The sequence below is a fragment of the Ovis canadensis genome, chromosome 16 (assembly GCF_042477335.2).
Source record: "Ovis canadensis isolate MfBH-ARS-UI-01 breed Bighorn chromosome 16, ARS-UI_OviCan_v2, whole genome shotgun sequence".
Lineage (NCBI taxonomy): Eukaryota > Metazoa > Chordata > Mammalia > Artiodactyla > Bovidae > Ovis > Ovis canadensis.
The window spans coordinates 13,015,448-13,035,038 of record NC_091260.1 but is presented as its reverse complement, the minus strand read 5'-3'; the positions used below and the strand labels follow the sequence as shown (position 1 = coordinate 13,035,038).

General features: G+C 40.8%; 1 non-coding gene and 1 pseudogene across 1 annotated transcript; one reads left to right on the top strand and one right to left on the bottom strand.

The window, feature by feature from the left end:
- LOC138421944 (F-box only protein 16-like) overlaps positions 1 to 19,591 on the top strand; it is a 49,989-nt pseudogene that overhangs the window by 19,445 nt on the left and 10,953 nt on the right.
- LOC138422055 (U6 spliceosomal RNA) lies at positions 17,500 to 17,606 on the bottom strand. The gene has a single exon (XR_011249726.1). It is a non-coding gene; the product is annotated as a U6 spliceosomal RNA (small nuclear RNA).

The window sequence follows — 19,591 nt, the reverse complement described above, 5'->3', positions numbered from 1 at the left end:
GCACACAAGAAGCCAGTAATAATGGTTACATTCAGGGAGGGAAATGAGTGGCTAGATGACAAGGATGAGAGGCTTTTTTTTTTTTTTTTACTTTTTGTACAGTATGCCCCTTGGTATCTTTGAATTTAGTATTGATGTACACATATTATTCTAAAATTGAAAACAATTTGTTTTTTTAAAAACCATAGCGTTTTAAATGCCCAGTAATAGAGTATCATTCCGCCATATAATGAATTATTAGGCAGTCATTAGAAAACATGTTTTGGAAGAACAGAGATGCTTATTGTGTGTAAAATGAAGAAAGCATGATTTTAAATTGCATGCAGTTCCCCAATTTTACTTTCCTATATACCTGAAAAACAGAAAGGAAAATAACTCTACCAGCTTGTTGATAATGTTTGGTCATCTCTGATTGACAGGTTCTGGGTATTGTTTTTCTTCAGGTTGCTCAGAATTTTCCCTGTTTTTCACAATGAGAATGTTACCATTCCAGGGAGATGTGATACGAAATAGATAATCTTAAATATCAAGGGAACATTTAATGCAAAGATAGGCTTAATAAAGGACAGAAATGGTATGGACTTAACAGAAGCAGAAGATATTAAGAAGAGAAGGCAAGAATACACAGAAGAACTGTACAAAAAGGATCTTCATGACCCGGATAATCACGATGGTGTGATCACTCATCTAGAGCCAGACATCTTGGAATGTGAAGTCAAGTGGGCCTTAGAAAGCATCACTACGAACAAAGCTAGTGGAGGTGATGGAATTCCAGTAAAGCTATTTCAAATCCTGGAAGATGATGCTGTGAAAGTGCTAAACTCAGCAGTGGCCACAGGGCTGGAAAAGGTCAGTTTTCATTCCAATCCCAAAGAAAGGCAATGCCAAAGAATGCTCAAACTACCACACAATTGCACTCATCTCACATGCTAGTAAAGTAATGCTCAAAATTCTCCAAGCCAGGCTTCAGCAATACATGAACCGTGAATTTCTTGATGTTCAAGCTGGTTTTAGAAAAGGCAGAGGAACCAGAGATCAAATCGCCAACATCTGCTGGATCATGGAAAAAGCAAGAGAGTTCCAGAAATACATCTATTTCTGCTTTATTGACTATGCCAAAGCCTTTGACTGTGTGGATCACAATCAACTGTGGAAAATTCTGAAAGAGATGGGAATACCAGACCACCTGACCTGCCTCTTCAGAAATCTGTATGCAGGCCAGGAAGCAACAGTTAGAACTGGACATGGAACAACAGACTGGTTCCAAATAGGAAAAGGAGTATGTCAAGGCTGTATATTGTCACCCTGCTTATTTAACTTATATGCAGAGTACATCATGAGAAACGCTGGGCTGGAAGAAGCACAAGCTGGAATCAAGATTGCCGGGAGAAATATCAATTACCTCAGATATGCAGATGACACCACCCTTATGGCAGAAAGTGAAGAGGAACTAAAAAGCCTCTTGCTGAAAGTAAAAGAGGAGAGTGAAAAAGTGGGCTTAAAGCTCAACATTTAGAAAATGAAGATCATGGCATCTGGCCCCATCACTCCATGGGAAATAGATGGAGAAACAGTGGAAACAGTGTCAGACCTTATTTTTGGGGGCTCCAAAATCACTGTAGATGGTGATTGCAGCCATGAAATTAAAATATGCTTCCTCCTTGGAAGGAAAGTTATAACCGACCTAGATAGCATATTCAAAAGCAGAGACATTACTTTGCCGACTAAGGTCCCTCTAGTCAAGGCTGTGGTTTTTCCAGTAGTCATGTATGGATGTGAGAGTTGGACTATGAAGAAGGCTGAGCACTGAAGAATTGATGCTTTTGAAGTGTGGTGTTGGAGGAGACTCTTGAGAGTCCCTTGGACTGCAAAGAGATCCAACCAGTCCATTCTGGAGGAGATCAACCCTGGGATTTCTTTGGAAGGAATGATGCTAAGCTGAAACTCCAGTACTTTGGCCACCTCATGCGAAGAGTTGACTCATTGGAAAAGACTCTGATGCTGGGAGGGATTGGGGGCAGGAGAAGAAGGGGAAGACCAAGGATGAGATGGCTGGATGGCATCACCTACTCAATGGACGTGAGTCTGAGTGAACTCCAGGAGTTGGTGATGGACAGGGAGGCCTGGCGTGCTGCGATTCATGGGGTCGCCAAGTGTCAGACATGACTGAGCGACTGAGCTGAACTGAACTGATCATCTATGTGTGCCATATGTCAATCTTGGTAGATTTCAGCATTGTATTTTATTTCCTAGAACTGACTGTGAGGCAATTGTTCTTTAGCTAGATTTAAAGTAAACAATAAAGTCTCTGCACCAAGATGAGCTTTGCGCTGTTTAAAATTGTGTTGAGGGTTGTCTTACAGTTTTGAAAGAGCTTACCCACCCTCAACTTTCCTCATTCCTGTTTAGTTTTAAACAAAAAGCAGCAAAAATAAAAAAACAAAGCAAAATTTTATGTATCCCCAGTGCAGGAGGGGAAACCCCAACTTAACTACCCAGGTCTAAACCCGATCTAAGTCAAAAGATGAAAAGGGTGAGAATTAAGAAAAACTTTCTCCCCATCCCCTCCCTCCCAAACTCCACAGCTTGATTGAATTAATTAACCATATGAGGATTCAGGGCAGTGCAGTTTCATTCTGGGTTGCACAAAGTGGTTGTGATCACTGTTTCTGCCTGCAGTGTTGTATCAGATCCTCTAAGCCTTTTCCTCCATCTAGATCCTGAACCTACTGTTTCTCCTAATTGTGCCCCCTTCTGCTGCCCTCTCCCCTACATGTCTTATCTTCAGCCCATAAAATAATCCTGGATGTAATAGAAACTCCATACACAATGGATGGAAGGAAGGAGGAAGAGAGACAGATAGATAAACAAATGGATGGGTAGCGAGTTCCATTACAGAGTGTTCTGCTCCTTTTGGGGGCCCTCAAACATTATTTATTATTGAGTTAACCTTGGAAAAGAGGCCAGTTTTCCCAGGATGAAATGAATGTGAAGATTAGCTATCATATCTGCAATTCTTGATGAGAGACATGGAATGCCTAGTCTCAACTGTATATATGGACTTGACTCTAGTTTCTACAAAGACTTATTTAAAACCTGTAATAAATTATTTTAAAAACTACTACACATTATAGGGTCACCTCCACCATTTGCTGAATATGTAGGATTGACCATAATGCTATGAAAATGGAATGTACAGAATACTTTTTAAAAAATGTATTAATCGGGCTGCACCAGGTGTCAGTTGCAGCACGTGGAATCCAGTTCCCTAACCGGGGATCAAACCCTGGCCCCCTGCACTCAAAGCATAGAATCTTAGCCACTAGACCACCAGGGAAGTCCCCAGGACAAATACTTAATGCTCTGTTGAATCTTAAAGGCTATTTAGGACACACCAATATAGTATTAGTCACTGTGTTCCCTTTATATATTTAGTTAAATCATAAGAATGGAGGGAAAACAGAAGCATATCATGGAAAACATAAGCAATGTGCCAACTGGAGTTTCTGTAGCCTTCATACAACTTTCATACACAGACTCCCAGAGATCCTTCAGTTCAGTTCAGTTCAGTCACTCAGTTGTGTCTGACTCTTTGTGACCCCATGAATCACAGCATAGCAGGCCTCCCTGTCCATCACCAACTCCCGGAATTTACCCAAACTCGCGTCCATTGAGTTGGTGATGCCATCCAACCATCTCATCCTCTGTTGTCCCCTTCTCCTCCTGCCTTCAATCTTTCCTAACATCAGGGTCTTTTCAAATGGGTCGGCTCTTCACATCAGGTGGCCAAAGTACTGGAGTTTCTGCTTCAACTTCAGTCCCTCCAATAAACACCCAGGACTGATCTCCTTTAGGATGGACTGGCTGGATCTCCTTGCCATCCAAGGGACTTTTTAAGAGTCTTCTCCAACACCACAGTTCAAAAGCATCAATTCTTTGGCACTCAGCTTTCTTTATAGTCCAACTCTCACATCCATACATGACTACTGGAAAAACCATAGCCTTAACTAGACGGACCTTTGTTGGCAAAGTAACATCTCTGCTTTTTAATATGCTGTTTAAGTTGGTCATAACTTTCATTTGAAGGAGTAAGCATCTTTTAATTTCATGGCTGCAATCATCATCTGCAGTGATTTTGGAGCCCAGAAAAATAAAGTCAGCCACTGTTTCCACTGTTTCTCTATCTATTTTGCCATGAAGTGACGGGACCAGATGCCATGATCTTCGTTTTCTGAATTTTGAGCTTTAAGCCAACTTTTTCACTCTCCTTTTTCATCAAGAGGCTCTTTAGTTCTTTACTTTCTGCCATAAGGGTGGTGTCGTCTGCATATCTGAAGTTATTGATATTTCTCCCAGCACTCTTGATTCCAGTTTGTGCTTTCTCCAGCCCAGCATTTCTCATGATGTACTCTGCATAGAAGTTAAATAAGCAGGGTGACAATATACAGCCTTGATATACTCCTTTTCCGATTTGGAACCAGTCTGTTGTTCCATGTCCAGTTCTAACTGTTGCTTCCTGACCTGCATACAGATTTCTGAAGAGGCAGGTCAGGTGGTCTGGTGTTCCCATCTCTTTCAGAATTTTCCACAGTTGATTGTGATCCACACAGTTAAAGGCGTTGGCATAGCCAGAGATCTTTAGGAAGTTCCAAAGTCTTATCTAAAGCTTGGTTTCCCCATTTACAAGGGGAGTATATTAATTATACTTCAGGTTGTGATGAGGATGGTTAATAGGTGCTCAATAAATATTAGTTGACTTGGATTCTGGCTGAATTAACATTAAAAAAAAAAGAAAGAAAAGAAAAAGGGGTACCCAAAGCCAGTGCTTTGTGAGAACCTGGAGGGATGGGATGAGGACGGAGGTGGAAGTGGTGTTCAGGTTGGAGGGGACACATGTATACCTATGGCCAATGTATGGAAAAACCGTCATAATGTTGTAATTATCCTCCAATTAAAATAAAAAAAAAATCTTCCTGCCTGGTTAGGAAGCACTTCAGGTAAGAATAACTTGGTTGTGATTTGGAGGAAAAGGACCAAAAAGAAACTACTTGTGAATTCCAGGCATGGTTTATCTAGTTAAAATTATGTTTGCTCTGATCCATTCGTGAATGAATCCATGAATCCACTTCCCCAGTGGCTCAGTGGTAAAGAACCCGCCTGCAGTGCAGAGAAGTGTGTTCAATCCCTGGGTCAGGAAGATGCCTTGGAGGAGGGCGTGGCAACCCACTCCAGGAAAAAAAAAAAAAAAAAAAAAGAAGTTCTCTCAGTACCAGGGTGACAGCTCAAAACCTAGAGAAAGTGGACATGTAAACTGAATAGTTTTTTTAACATTGTTTTTCCAGGTGAGCTGGCATTGGAAGAATTTAACTGAACTGGATCAGCTCTGGATGCTAAAATGTTTACGGTTTAACTGGTACATCAATATCTCCCCAACTCCCTATGAGCAGGGTGTATGGAAGAAGCATTATATTCAAATGGTGAAAGAACTCCATGTTAGCAAGCCCAAGGTAAATTTGGGAAGAGAAGAATTTCTAACATCAGCTACTTAGGAATTCTAGAACTAAGTTGGAGAAGGCCATTGGTTCAAAAGAAATATACCATGACTTCAAAATTCCCTTGTTCTAAGAACTTAACAGCTCTTTTCAAGATATCCATGTTAGTTGAAAGTCATCTGACACTCACAAACCACAGTTCCACCCAGGTTATGACTTGGAGCTCCTCATTCTCTCCAGATTCCTGGATTTCTGTGTCTCTGACACCTACAGTGCACAATTCTGACACTGGGATTCTGTGGGTAATGTGCAGTATTTATTACCTATGGGTCATCAAATTTTACTTAACTAATTCAAATTTTCTGTGATTCTACCAGGCAAACTGAAGTTTATGTTTCTATCATTAATAAAGAAAAGTTTGCAAAAAATTAGTAATTAGGAAAGGGCATAATGGGCATATTAAAGTTCTTTTCACTTTAGAAACTAACAATGTAAAGTCCTTACATAGAATTATAAACAGTAAATAGTATGAGCATAAATTTTTCTAGTGGTTTTCTATGCATTGTAACCAATGTTTATGTTCATTTTTATAGTCACAGTTAATTAGATAACTTATGGGAAATTTTTATGAGCTTTTTCTTTATGGCATGATCTATATACATGCAGAGTTGTGCATTGTTTTGTATAATAGAAGAGTTCCTGAAAATTATGTGTAAATTAAAAATTTTAAATTATTTTTAAAACCACGGGGATTTTTATTTTTATAGAAAAGCTGCAGTGAGTCCTTTTTGAATTGAAGAATCCTTTTGAAATATAAATAGTTGGCTCTTAACATATTCATTTACATTTCATTTTATTGTGTTTACATGATGTAGAAGCCCTCTACATTTAATATAGTAATAAACTGCATAATTAATATTGGTATAATTACAATGATAAAAGCAGTCTTTCTGGTTTCAATGATGGCTGTTCTTCAGGAGAATTTCTTTTTAAAAGAAAAATGCAAAGTGCAGTGGTGGAAGAGTTATTTTAAAAATTACAATAGCTATGACTCCTTTTATCACAAGGCTTTTCTTAACTCTCATTCAAAGTCACTCCTAGCCAGGGAAAGGCTTCAATAGCTGAAGCGTGGGCTGTTCTGGGGCAGAGGAGAGAAAAGTGATTAACCAGGTTGCAGAATGAAAAAAACGGTTTTGAGTATTGTATGTAATACTGATTTTAATACTTGGTCTTCAACAATAACTCTTTTTCCAGAAACTATTTATGCACTTCCCTGGTGGCTCAGACGGTAAGGCATCCACCTGCAATGCAGGAGATGCGGGTTTGATCCCGGGGTTGGGAGGATCCCCTGGAGAAGAGAATGGCCACCCACTCCAGCATTCTTGCCGGGAGAATCCCCATGGTTGGAGGAGCCTGGTGGGCTACAGTCCCTAGGATCATAAAGAGTCGGACATGACTGAGCAACTAACGCACACATATTTTGAGATGATGAATAGTTCTGATACAAGAAAATTGCCACATTGTTGCTTAGTATTTAATTTCTTTAGGGAGCAGTTTGTTGTAGTAAATTTCAGTTTTTCTATTAAAGAAAAAATTGGCAAATTAAACCCAGTAAGATATAAAAAAAGAATAATACATGATGACCAAGTGGGATGTATCCAAGGAGGGTAAGGTTGGCATAATATTAAAAAATCAGTCCATCTAATTCATAGAATAAAAGAGGAAAGATGTCTGGTTATTTCAATATATGCAAACAAAAGCACTTAATATTTTTTCAACATTTGCCATTTTAAAAAGTCTCAAACGGCTTTGGGTAAAAGGAACAACGTTTTTGTTTACTTAACAGAAAAGTCATCAGTTTTCATTATTATCTATTCTGTTAATGGTCAAATATTTTGTACTTTTCAGAATTAATGATGTTTATTTATGTATATAGTTACTAGCATTCATGCCTAAATTTTCTCCCCTGAAATTGCTTTTTTATTATCATGTATTCTTTATTACCAGTAGTGTTAAACAAGACCTCTTCCAGCAAAAATATATTTCATTTGATATAAACTCAGAAAAATGAAATGAATGTCCATCTTATTTCATTTATTTTTTTTTTGGCCACCCCGTGTGACTTGGGCTCTTAGCTCCCTGACCAGAGACTGAACTCCTGCTCTCGGCAGTGGAAGTGTGGAGTCCTAACCGCTGGACCCCCAGGAGATTCCTTGAATGTCCATTTTAAGTGAGATCCACACTATGCTGTGCTTAGTTGCTCAGTCGTGTCCAACTCTTTACAACACCATGGCCTGTAGCTCACCAGGCTTCTCTGTCCATGGGGATTCTCCAGGCAAGAGTACTGGAGTGGGTTGCCATGCTTCCCTCCAAGATTCACACAAAACACTGAATACTAATCTAGTAATGAGCCATCAATCATATAAAAGTAAAATGTGTTCTTACTCTACTCCTTACAATCACTCACTAAATCAGTAAATATGTATTAAATACTGTTATGTGCTAGGTGCAAAGGGTACAGTGGTCTTAACTCCACTTTCTGGGAGCCTAGTCTACGGCCCAGGACACAGACAAACAGATAGTTACCACACTGAATATGAAGTACTATCCTGTAAGAGAAATATGTACAAACAAAGAGCAGTTGAAACAAGGATAAGAAACTAACTGATTCTGCTTGGAGGAACTTGGGGAATTTTTAAATTTTCACAAACAATTTAAGCAAACCAATTTACTCAGCAAAACTTCCCTAATCTCTTAAAGAACAAAAATTAAGCTTTTAATGGCTTCTCAACATAGCAGTACCTCTTCCCTTAGGCTGCAGCTGCTGCTAAGTCACTTCAGTCATGTCCAACTCTGTGTGACCCCATAGATGGCAGCCCACCAGGCTCCCCCATCCCTGGGATTCTCCAGGCAAGAACACTGGAGTGGGTTGCCATTTCCTTCTCCAATGCATGAAAGTGAAAAGTGAAAGGGAAGTCGCTCAGTTGTGTCCGACTCTTCACGACCCCATGGACTGCAGCCTACCAGGCTCCTCTGTCCATGGGATTTTCCAGGCAAGAGTTCTGGAGTGGGAATAATGAGAAAGTAGAAAAAGAAATTAAGGAAACAATTCCATTCACCATTGCAATGAAAAGAATAAAATACTTAGGAATATATCTACCTAAAGAAACTAAAGACCTATACATAGAAAACTATAAAACACTGGTGAAAGAAATCAAAGAGGACACTAATAGATGGAGAAATATACCATGTTCATGGATTGGAAGAATCAATAAAGTGAAAATGAGTATACTACCCAAAGCAATTTACAGATTCAACGCAATCCCTATCAAGCTACCAGCCACATTTTTCACAGAACTAGAACAAATAATTTCAAGATTTGTATGGAAATACAAAAAACCTCGAATAGCCAAAGCAATCTTGAGAAAGAAGAATGGAACTGGAGGAATCAACTTGCCTGACTTCAGGCTCTACTACAAAGCCACAGTCATCAAGACAGTATGGTACTGGCACAAAGACAGACATATAGATCAATGGAACAAAATAGAAAGCCCAGAGATACATCCACACACATATGGACACCTTATCTTTGACAAAGGAGGCAAGAATATACAATGGAGTAAAGACAATCTCTTTAACAAGTGGTGCTGGGAAAACTGGTCAACCACTTGTAAAAGAATGAAACTAGATCACTTTCTAACACCGCACACAAAAATAAACTCAAAATGGATTAAAGATCTAAATGTAAGACCAGAAACTATAAAACTCCTAGAGGAGAATATAGGCAAAACACTCTCCGACATAAATCACAGCAGGATCCTCTATGATCCACCTCCCAGAATACTGGAAATAAAAGCAAAAATAAACAAATGGGATCTAATTAAAATTAAAAGCTTCTGCACAACAAAGGAAACTATAAGCAAAGTGAAAAGACAGCCTTCTAAATGGGAGAAAATAATAGCAAATGAAGCAACTGACAAACAACTAATCTCAAAAATATACAAGCAACTTATGCAGCTCAATTCCAGAAAAATAAACGACCCAATCAAAAAATGGGCCAAAGAACTAAATAGGCATTCTCCAAAGAAGACATATGGATGGCTAACAAACACATGAAAAGATGCTCAACATCACTCATTATTAGAGAAATGCAAATCAAAACCACAATGAGGTACCACTTCACACCAGTCAGAATGTCTGCGATCCAAAAATCTGCAAGCAATAAATGCTGGAGAGGGTGTGGAGAAAAGGGAACCCTCCTACACTGTTGGTGGGAATGCAAACTAGTACAGCCACTTTGGAGAACAGTGTGGAGAGTCCTTAAAAAATTGCAAATAGAACTACCTTATGACCCAGCAATCCCCCTGCTGGGCATACACACCGAGGAAACCAGAATTGAAAGAGACACATGTACCCCAATGTTCATCACAGCACTGTTTATAATAGCCAGGACATGGAAACAACCTAGATGTCCATCAGCAGATGAATGGATAAGAAAGCTGTGGTACATATACACAATGGAATATTACTCAGCTGTTAAAAAGAATACATTTGAATCAGTTCTAATGAGATGGATGAAACTGGAGCTGATTATACAGAGTGCAGTAAGCCAGAAAGAAAAACACCAATACAGTATACTAAGACATATATATGGAATTTAGAAAGATGGCAATGACGACCCTGTATACAAGACAGGAAAAAAGACACAGATGTGTATAACGGACTTTTGGACTCAGAGGGAGAGGGAGAGGGTGGGATGATTTGGGAGAATGGCATTGTAACATGTATACTATCATGTAAGAGTCGAATCGCCAGTCTATGTCCGACGCAGGATACAGCATGCTTGGGGCTGGTGCACGGTGATGACCCAGAGAGACGTTATGGGGAGGGAGGTAGGTGGGGGGTTCATGTTTGGGAACGCATGTACATCCGTGGTTGATTCATGTCAATATATGGCAAAACCAATACAGTATTGTAAATTAAAAAAATAAATAAATAAAGCAATGGTTAGTAAACTTTGTCAATTTCAGAATTAAAAAAGAAAGATACTGATGGAAGTTCCCATCACATACCTTAGTCCTGCAGTCTCACACTGTAGGTTTTGACCTTGTGTCTCTGGAACTGAGCCATGTGGAAAGAGGAAAAGTTATACAGGATGTCATTGTAAAATGGCACGTTTTCCCCAGGGATAGTTTTGTATTTCTTATTTTAGTCTGCAGTATAGAGAGAAATCCAGAGAAATTTCTTAAGATGGTTAAATTATTCTAATGGCAGGAAATGTTCTGCATCCAATTGCTGCCCTACAGGAACTCTTCGGGGACCCATGTTCCCAACCCCTGAATTGCCAGGAGCAGGACAGGCAAGGACCTGCTGACAAAAACATGTATTTATTAATTTATTGCACTTGAAACTGTGGGTTATTTTCAAATACCTTTTGGTATTGAGTTCTCACATAGTTTCACAGTAATAAGAGAGCAGGCCCTGTATGATTTCAATATTCTTTATTTAGGCCATGAAACTTTTGCACCTTGTTTTACATCATGTTCCAGTGTCTCCTGGTTATAGTTTATGGGAACTTGAATAAAATTTGTATCCTGCTCTTGTGTGAAAATTGTATAAGTCTTAATTATGTTGAATTGGTTCACAATTCTTTTCAGGTCTAGTATATCCTACTTTCCTGTCCATTCTATTAATTTTTGAGAGTTTAATATTGAAATTCCAACCAAAAATCTTAATTTGTCTACTTAAGAAATTGTAATATATAGTGGAATTGTCTGTAACTATTTTGAAAGCCTCATATAAGTGTGCTGTCATACTTTTGTAATTTTGAAAAATTTTAAAAAGGAAAATAAAATCTTTATTGAAACTTAAAAAAAAAAAAAGAGTCCTGGAGTGGGGTGCCATTGCCTTCTCTGCTTCCCTTAGGCTACAACCACATAAAAACCCTTATGAATTTTATATACAAGAAACCAGACTTTCATTTTGGGCAATTAGAAAATAGACTTTCCAAAAAAAAAAAAAAAAAGACTTTCATCTCCCAATTCTTTAGAAATGGCTGAAGTTTTGATAATTGATAAAATCTGTAGTTTACCCCTACATAATGGAAATTGTCTCTGTGTTTTAGATAGGTAGAACAGGGTACTGTTTTTAAGAACGTATATTTTTATGAACACACTAACTGCAGTTGTGGAATAACTGTATGATGATATGGCAGGAGAGGTGGCGACACAGGACAGAGAAGTTCACTGTGTGGCCTGAAGCTGGAGAGTCCTGGATTCAAACTCTGACCCTGGGTCTTACTGCTTATGTCTTCATAGTAGCAGTGGAAAAATTTATCAGTTTATCCTACCTTCAGTTTTCTCTTCTGTAAAATGGAAGCAGTTACGATTACCTTTTAAAGTTATTATGAAGGTTAAATAAAGTAATGTAAGAACAGGACTTTCCTGATGGTCCAATGGTTAAGACTCTGTGCTTCCAATGTAAGGGGTGCAGGTTCGATCCCTGGTAGGGGGAGCTAAGATCCCACATGCCTCACTGTATAACCCCCCTCAAAAAATAATAACGCAGGAATACTTCCTGAGACAGTGCCTGGCACATGCAAGTGCCTCTGGGCTGGTGGCTGCTGTGATCACTGCCACCACTATCAGTGCCATCATGGTGATGATGATAATGATGTTTTTAAAGGATTTATTTATTTATTCATTTTTGGTTGCAGAGGGTCTTCGTTACTGCCCTTGGGCATTCTCTAGTTGCAGTGAACAGGGGCTGTTCTTCACCTTCCGTGCTCAGGAGTCTTATTACGATGGCTTCTCTTCTTGCAGAGCACAGAGTCCAGAGGGCTCAGTGGCTATGGCACACGGGCATGTGGAATCTTCCTGGACCAGGGATTCAACCAGTGTCCCCTGCATTGGCAGGCAGACTCTTAATCACTAGACCACCAGGAAGTCCATGTTCTTTGTTTTACTTTTGTTATTATTATAGCGTTTTGAGAGCAGAAATAATTTTCTCCTTCTGCTGCTGCTAAGTTGCTTCAGTCGTGTCCGACTCTGTGCAACCCCATAGACGGCAGCCCACCAGGCTCCCCCGTCCCTAGGATTCTCCAGGCGAGGACACTGGAGTGGGTTGCCATTGCCTTCTCCAACAAACTATGAGCACAATCGGACATTTCTCTGACTTAAAAAACAAAACAAAAATCAAAGGCTAAACAGAAACCCTCTCTCTGGGTTTTTGACATTCAGTATCTGTCACCCTCTAGCAGGGCTTGCTTAAGTTAAAACAGTCATAAATTAAAGACTTCAAAAGTTGTGCTCATTCAAGTTGAAAGGGAAACCAGAGCAAAGTAAACAAGGATGGAACACCATTAAGCTACGAGTAGGTGAATGTGCGATTATATGGATCTACTTGTGTGTGTTGTTTGCTCAGTCATGTCTGACTCTTTGCGACCCTGTGGACTGTAGCCAGCCAGGCCTCTCTGTCCATGGAATCCTCCAGGCAAGAATACTGGAGTGGGTTGCCATTTCCTCCTCCAGGGGATCTTCCAACCCAGGGATTGAACGTGGTTCTCCTGCATTGCAGGTGGGTTCTTTACCATCTAAGCCACCAGGGAAGCATACTTGTGTGGTTTCTGCAAATATGCTAATTAGAATCACTATTTCTGCTTAATTATAATAAAGAGCATTAAGGCATAATTAAACCCTCCGAAAGTGAGCTGGGACCTTTGACTCCACATTGGTGTCTGTGATGTGCGTGCATGCTCAGTCTTGTCTGACTCTTTGCAACCCCACGGACTGTAGCCTGCCAGGCTCCTCCTTTCCATGGAATTTTCCAGGCAAGAATACTGCAGTGGGTTGCCATTTCCTACTCCAGGAGATCTTTCAGACCCAGGGATCGAACTTGAGTCTACTGCATCGCCTGCCTTGGCAGGCAGAGCCTGTACCACTCTGCCCCTGGGGGAGCCTTGTGGCTGTTCAGGCCGCAGGCTGCAGGTGGCTAAGGCCCCCTCCCTCCCCTGTGCCAGTTTGCCCCCCCCCCACCACACCCCTACATGAGGCAAAGTGATTGTGAAAATGAAATACTAGCTATGGGGCCTGAGACAAGAGGAACTGGGTTTTGAGGAAATTCATTTAGGGGATATAAAGAAAGTAAGGAGTAAATAAAATCTGACAATAAAATGGATACTGAAGGACCTACTGGACAGCACAGGGAACTCTGCTGAATGTTATGCGGCAGCCTGGGTGAGAGAGGGGTTTGGGGGAGAATGGACACATGAATACGTATGTCTGAGTCCCTTTGTTGTCCACCTGAAGCCATCACAACATTGTCAATCAGCTGTACTCCAGTGTAAAATAGAAAGCTGAAAACGAAACAGAAACGACGAGTGCAGCTGTGGAGAGAGTGTGGTCGACACATCCCAAGTGTGATTAAAGTGGAGAAAATCACAGATTCATTAGAGAGAAAGTTCTTGCATCATTTAGACAGGTTTATCTAGGAGCATTCAGGAGGAACTAGAGAAACAGGGGAGCAGGAAAAGCTTAGGGGAGCGCCTTACAAAGCCAGGATGAGAAGGACAGATCATCAGCACCCAGGGAGGACCTGAGGCCTGAGCGCTGGCATGCACCCTGCCCCTCAAAGTGGGAAGAGGCGTGTCACGCTAGGAGAGGTTCAAGCTTTGTGAGATGGGGCACTTAGAAGAAAAACAGTGCAGGTGTGAAGGACAAAGAACATTCCTTTGAATATCCCCAAACTTTTTGGCACCAGGGACCAGTTTTATGAAAGAGAATTTTCCCCATAAATTGGAGAAGGCGGGATGGTTTCAGGATGATTCAAGTGCATTACATGTATTGTGTACTTTATTTCTATTATTATTACATCAGCTCCACCTCAGATCATCAGGTATTAGATCCCGGAGGCTGGGGACCCCTCTCTCAGCTCTCGCTCCAGGGCATGGCTATCAGGTCACTGAGGTATCTTCTCTGTTTGCCTGTCATTACTTAGAGGCTTCAAATAATAGAATTATCCCTCCAAACAGAAACATTCTCAAAGAAACAGTTTCAAATCTGTGTATATTGCTGTGAATGGGTGATGTTTTCTACTATTATTAGGTTTGAGTTTCAAGGGTACCTCATTCCCCTTTGAATACTAGCACTGCCTCATCACAGCTGCTTCATTGAACCACCTTTTGGTGTGAACCATTGATAGAAGCTAGCCTTCCCATGTGGCTCAGTGGTAAAGAATCCACCTGCCAATACTGGAGACACGGGTTTGATCCCTGGGTCGGGAAGATTCTCCTGGGAGAGGAAATGACAACCCATTCCAATATTCTTGCCTGGGAAAATCCTATGGACAGAGGAGCCTCATGGGCTACAGTCTGTGGGGTTCCAAAGAGTTGGACATGACTGAGTGAATCTCTATTTGATTACTAATGCTTTATCATTTTGAAGATGATTTATTAAAATTATGTAAACATCAAGGTATGTTCATTCCCATTAGGTTTTGTTGTGGCAGTTGTTTGTTTGTTTTGCTTTTTGGCCACACCATGTGGCATGTGGGATCTCAATTCCCTTACCAGGAATTGAACCTGTGACCCCCTGCATTGGAAGCTCAGAATCTTAACCACTGGACCATTAAGGAAGTCCCATCATTAGTTATAATAAAATTCTAGACAGAACAAAGCCTTGAAAAAATACAAGCACTACAGGACAGCCAGGTGCCACCTTAAACTTCAGAGATTTTCCCATCTTGAGTAAAGACGTGAAAAAAATAATTTAAAAAAATCTTAACAGCTGGCCCCATGATTCCTTTTTGGGAAGAGGAAGGAGGGAGCTGTCTCCTTGGGGGAAAGCCACTGAGGAGCAAAGGCTACAGGCACCTGGACTCCAGGGGAGGGAAAACCTGCCCGGCTGGAGATTAGAGGAAGAGTTTCTTGTTTCTGCTCCTGCAAGGAGAGGGGAGCGGGGGCAGAGGGCAGAAGGGAAAGAAATAAGACTATGAAAGAGAAGCCAGCCGGATGGAGGGAAGCTGAGCCCAGGCAGGGGAAAATGACATGTCAGTGTTAGATGGTAACCCAGCCATTCCCAATCAAATTCGTTCCCTATGACTGGGATGTAAAGCCTGCCTTCCATCTCTTGAGGAAATTGTACTCAATTTACACATGGAAGCAAGATCTCAGTAGTCTAGAAACCAAGAAAGCCCTTCAGGACTATTTACAAAAACCAAGGTGGGGAGGGTGGGGCTTCCCTGGCAGTCCAGTGGTTAAGACTTCACGCTTCCAGGGGGTGAAGGTTTGATCCTTGGTAAAGGAACTAAGATTCTACACACTGAACTTGGCCAAGGGAGGGAAAAAATGCTATCCTTAAAAATAAAACCAAGAGGGGTGGGCTTTGGGCTTCCCAGGGCTGGAATTGGGACCCAGCTGAACTGACATCTTGTTTTTTCTTTCCTTTTCCCTACCAAATTAAGTATAAGAACAAAAACCTTTTTGTCTCATGCTCAGCTTTTTTTTTCTTGAAGGTTAGAAGTCCTCACTTTCCAGGTTTTGATTTAGCCAAAGATTTCAAAAAGCTTTCTGTTCACAGCGTTCAGCTAAATACAAGTAACAAAAGCTTGCCTGCTTACTCTAATTGCTTAGATAAGACCTATCTTGCCTGGTGCTCCTCCCCTTAACTCCAGCCTCTGTGGTTACCATCTTGACCTCTTTCCAGGATAACTTGATTCTTAATGTCCTGATTGTTTTTTAATAGTCTTTAAGCTTTCTCACTTTTTTCCCCCTATCTGGATTAAGAGAGGAGGAGAAAGGAGTATTCTCTAAAGTGATTCATGGTTCATGTCTAAGAAAAACAATGGTTTAAGAATTGGGAAACCCCAGGTTCTGGCCTTAGCTCTACTGTTGACTAGCAGTCACTCAAGCTATTTCTAAAATAAATTAGAATTGCATCTTTTTTTTTTTTTAAATAATTGAGGTTTCTTTTAAATATTTATTTTATTTATTAAGTATTTATTTCACTGCACTGGATCTTAGTTGCAGCACATAAGATCTTCAATCTTCCTTGTGGCATGTGGGATCTAGTTCCCTGACTAGGGATCGAACCCACACTCACTGCATTGGAAGCACAGAGTCTTAGCTGCTGGACCACCAGGGAAGTCCCTGAAATACCTCTTTAATGTCTCTTCCAGGCTAAAGTCTGAATCTCTGGTCCCTCATAGTTTCCCACCACATTTACTCTCTGCTTTCCCCCAGTACCAAGAAAGAATCCAGGGTATTCATGAATCCTAATTCTAAATCATTAAAAACTGGTTTCTGTCTCCTTTTTTTTTTTCCTTCGAACTTTAGAAAACCTAATTAATTAAAACAGAAGAACTTATAAAACATAGTTTATACAGTGGTTTTCTTGCAAGCAGTCTTTAATAGACTTCTTTCAAATTCTGACAAATATACTAGGTGTTTGGTTCGGATATGCAGAACTAAAAATATCTAAAAGAGAGATTTTAAATTACTTAGTTCAATCCGTGCAATTCCTGAGAATTCCATCTGGAAGAAAGAATAGGAAAGAATATGGGGGACTTCCCTGGTGGTCCAGTGGCTTAGACACTAGTCCCAATGTAGGGGGCCTGGGTTTGATCTGTGGTCAGGAAACTAGATTCCACATGCCACAGTGAAGACCTGAAGAAGCCAAATAAATAAATAAATAAAATTTAGGAGCAAAACAACAATATATATATTTTAAAAAATGGAATATGGGCTTTGTAGTCTGAGAGACCTGGCCTTTTTCTTTTTCATGGTAGCAAGCAAACAGGATTTATTTCAGAGAGAAAGTACAAAACTCTCAGCATAGACACAGAGGAGGTGAAGTTCCCCAGACTGGGCCTTTGCAGTGCAACTTTAGATAAGTTACTTAACCTCTCTGAGCCTCAATTTTTAAAGAAATTTCCCTGTTTTATTCATACTTTTTTAACTTTATTTTTTAATTGGAGGCAAATCGCTTTACAATGTTGTGATGGTTTCTGCCATAAAAACATGAAATGCTTCACCAATTTGCATGTCATCCTTGAGCAGGGGCCATGCTAATCTTCTTTGTATCATTCCAATTTAAGTATATGTGCTGCCAAAGCGAGCACTGAGCCTCAATTTCTTCATCTATGAAATGGGAATGATACCTCCCTTGCAGGACTGTTGTGAGGATCACATGCCAGATATTAAGTACTCAATACACGTTCACGTTCTCCTCCATTAAACACCATCTAATTTTTTACTTTGCTCACCAAGAGCACACTCTTGGGCCTGAAGCAGCCTAGGTTCAATGGCCTGATCCCACAGTTTAAGCAACTGAGTGATTTGGGACAAGTTGTTAACAATCTCAGAAGCACTGTTTTCTTATCTGGGAAATGGAGTTAGCAACAACAGTGACCAGCTCCAGGAAGCATTCATGAACTAGTCACATCCATCAGAATCACATTAAATCGCCATGGAGACAGCAGGGATGCTGAGAGAGTGTTGATGCTGAGTGGCTGCTGAGTTGCTGACAAGGGGTCAGCAAGGTGGACAGGAGGAGGCTCCATCCTTCTCTTTCTTGACCTTTATTTGCCCCACTGTTCTTTTTTTTGATATTTTAAATTATTTTTTGGCTATGCTGTTGCTGCTGCTAAGTCGCTTCAGTCGCGTCCGAATCTGTGCGACCCCATAGACGGCAGCCCACGAGGTTCCCCTGTCCCTGGGATTCTCCAGGCAAGAACACTGGAGAGGGTTGCCATTTCCTTCTCCAATGCATGAAAGTGAAAAGTGAAAGTGAAGTCTTTCAGTCGTGCCCAACTCTTCGCGAAAACATGGACTGCAGCCCATCAGGCTCCTCCATCCATGAGATTTTTCCAGGCAAGAGTACTGGAGTGGGGTGCCATCGCCTTTTAGTTCAGTTCAGTTCAGTTCAGTCGCTCAGTCGTGTCCAACTCTTTGTGACCCCATGAATTGCAGCACGCCAGGCCTCCCTGTCCACCACCAACTCCTGGAGTTCACTCAAGCTCACATCCATCCAGTCGGTGATGCCATCCAGCCATCTCATTCTCTGTCATCCCCTTTTCCTCCTGCCCATAATCCCTCCCAGAATTAGGGTCTTTTCCAATGAGTCAACTCCTCACATGAGGCCAAAGTACTGGAGTTTCAGCTTTAGCATCATTCCTTCCAAAGAACACCCAGGGCTGATCTCCTTCAAAATGGACTGGTTGAATCTCCTTGCAGTCCAAGGGACTCTCAGAAGTCTTCTCTAACACCACAGTTCAAAAGCATCAATTCTTCAGTGCTCAGTTTTCTTCACAGTCCAACTCTCACATCCATACATGACCACTGGAAAAACCACAGCCTTGACTAGACAGACCTTAGTTGGCAAAGTAATGTCTCTGCTTTTCAGTATGCTATCTAGGTTGGTCATAACTTTTCTTCCAAGGAGTAAGCGTCTTTTAATTTCATGGCTGCAGTCACCACCTGCAGTGATTTTGGAGGCCCCAAAAAATAAAGTCTGACACTGTTTCCACTGTTTCCCCATCTATTTCCCATGAAGTGATGGGACCAGATGCCATGATCTTTGTTTTCTGAATGTTGAGCTTTAAGCCAACTTTTTCACTCTCCTCTTTCACTTTTATCAAGAGGCTATTTAGTTCCTCTTCACTTTCTGGTGTCATCTGCATATCTGAGGTTATTGAGATTTCTCCTGGCAATCTTGATTCCAGCTTGTGCTTCATCCAGCCCTGCGTTTCTCATGATGTACTCTGCAAGTAAGTTAAATAAGCAGGGTGACAATATACAGCCTTGACATATTCCTTTCCTATTTGGAAGCAGTCTGTTGTTCCCATGTCCAGTTCTAGCTGTTTCTTGCTGACTTGCACACATATTTCTCAAGAGGCAGGTCAGGTAGCCTGGTATTCCCATCTTTCAGAATTTTCACCAGTTTATTGGGATACACGCAGTCAAAGGCTTTGGCATAGTCAATAAAGCAGAAATAAATGTTTTTATGTAACTCTCTTGCTTTTTTGATGATCCAGTGGATGTTGGCAATTTGATCTCTGGTTCCTCTGCCTTTTCTAAATCCATCTTGAACATTTGAAAGTTCATG